This window comes from Tupaia chinensis, unplaced genomic scaffold, assembly GCF_000334495.1.
Source record: "Tupaia chinensis unplaced genomic scaffold, TupChi_1.0 Scaffold143976_1, whole genome shotgun sequence".
Classification (NCBI taxonomy): domain Eukaryota; kingdom Metazoa; phylum Chordata; class Mammalia; order Scandentia; family Tupaiidae; genus Tupaia; species Tupaia belangeri.
The window spans coordinates 1,202-3,730 of NW_006203827.1; positions in this window are offsets into that span (position 1 = coordinate 1,202).

Below are 2,529 nucleotides of genomic sequence, written 5' to 3' on the forward strand. Positions count from 1 at the left end.
ACCCGCGGTCAACTACATGGGAGTCCAGCGACATAGCCATTACGCTAACTGCTGGTCCCTCTTCTCAGAGTTTCTTGAGGAGCTGTTCTGGTGTTGGCAAATTCTTTCAGGTTTTGTTTGTCTGAGATTTAAATTTTTTTTTTTCCCATATGAAGGCTAATCTTGCTGGCTATAATAATCTTGGTTGAAATTGTTTCTTTCTGAACACTTTCAATACATCTTCCCATTCTTTCCATGCTTGCATTGTTCCCGTTGAAAGGTCCGGTGTTAGCCTGATGGGATGACCTTTGTAAGTCACTTGTCATTTCTCTCTTGCCAGTTTTAGTATCTCGTCTTTTTTTTTTTTTTTTTTTTGAGAGAGATTTTTGTTATAGGGCGCGTGTGCTCGCCAGACAGACAGAGAGAGACAGAGAGACAGAAAGTGAGAAATCACCCCCCAGAGGGGTATGGCCACTCTGCAATCCCTTCTCCTCTCGGGATCTTGGGCATGCACACACATGCGCCCGGCGTGAGTTTAAGCCACTGGGTCTGGGATGTGAACCGTGGTCGACTACGTGGGAGTCCAGCGATATAGCCATTATGCCAACTGCTGGTCCCAGTATCTTGTCTTTATCTGTGGTCTTGGCCAGTCTGGCTAAGATGTGCCTTGGGGAAGATCTTCTTGGGTTGATTCTATTTGGGGTCCTTTGTATTTCTTGGGTATGGGTGTGTGAGTGCTTCTCTAGACTTGGGAAGTTTTCTTTCAGGATTTCATGGAATCGATTTTCCATGCCCTTATTAGTTTCTTCACCTTCTGGGATACCAATTATTCTGATGTTTGGACGTTTAATGGAATCCAGTATTTCTCACATAATATCCTCTTTTTTATTGTCTCTGTATTTTTTTTTTCTTGGTCAGATGTTTTATCTTCTATGTCAGAAATTTGATCTTTGGCATGATCTAATTTATTTTTAATACTTTTGAGAAAGTTGTTTATATTCTGTATTACAGACTTCATCTCTATAGTTCTATTTGATTCTTTCTTATAGTGTCTATTTCTTCTTTCATATTGTGGAAGGACTTCCTAATCTTCTGTAGTTTGTTGTCTCTTTTCTGTTCCAACTCATAGGGTTTTGTCCCCATTAATGTTCTAAATTCTTTCTCTGACATTTTGGTAACTTCTGTCTTTTCAAGAGATGGAGGGGAGTTATTGTGTTCTTTTGATGAAGACATATTTCTTGGTTTATGCAGACTTGAGGCTCTTTTAGCCATTGGGAGAGGTATTTATTTTTGGATACCTTTGTGGAGAATGTTTCTTCAATTGAGAACAAGTGTGTTTCTCTTTTGCCATGGACTGATTTGTGCCGAAGTCTCTCTTCTGCTGTGTTTACAATGTGGTCTTCACAGGAGAAGTCCTCTATTCAGGTGTTTGAAGAGCAGTTTCTCCTTTTTTCACAGGTAGTTCAGTAAAGCAGAGGATCCCAGGGAGCCTCGCAATACTAGGGTATTTAAAAACTGTGATTCTATACCTGTCTAGTCCCTCTGGGATGGTGGAGGATGAGAAGGAGAGGACAATATAAGAGGGGGAAAAAGTATGAAAGAGAATAAAGAAAAGGTCACCCACAGTGCACCAGCTAGAGCTGGGGCTGGGGCCAGTGACTGGCCCTACCTCAGTGTCCCTTACTGGCCAGGAGCTGGAGATGGCATTGGCCTCTGCTGGAGAGTTGACCGCTGTCTTGTGTGGTAATGAGAAATCAGAAATTAACTAAAGAAAGAAGAAGAAGAGGGGAAAAAAGCAGCCTACCTTTCTGACAAGGAGCCTTTCTGTGGCCAGAGCTGGAGCTGGGGCTGGGGCCAGTGACTGACCCTGCCTCAGTGTACCTTACTGGCCAGGAGAATGGAGATGGAACTGGGCTCTTCTGGAGAACTAGGGGGCTGTCCTCTCTGATGGGGGGGGTACTCTGAGGTTGGGGGAGCTGGGCTGGAGCTGGAGCTGGAGCTGGGGCTGGGCCCAGTGACTGGCCCTGCCTCAGTGTCCCTTAGTGGCTAGGATGCTAGAGATGGAACTGGGTTCTACTGGAGAGCTGTGGGCTGTCCTGTGGGGTAAAGAGCCATTTTGATTTTATGGTTTTTTTTTTCTTACAATATTTTTAGGGCTGATAGAGGGTGTTCATGCTTGCCAGAAAGAGAGGAAGAGGAGAAAGCAATCCCCCATGGGAAACGGTCACACTGCAACTCTTTTTCCTCCATCTCTTTCTTCTTTTGGGATTTTGGGCATGCATGCACATACATGACATGTTTATCGAGTCCCTGGGACTATGACTTGAACAGTGCAGTTGGCCATGTGGGAGATGGCTGCTTTAACGAGGCATTAGAGTTGAACACTTATACATTTTTAAAAATTTGCTTATTGGCTTAATACCTTGCAGAATTTTTTTAAAAAAAGCATTTTTAGTAAATATTGACTCATTTTACATCTAAGTTTCTTCTTTTGGGATTTTGGGCATGCATGCACATACATGACATGTTTATCGAGTCCCTGGGACTATG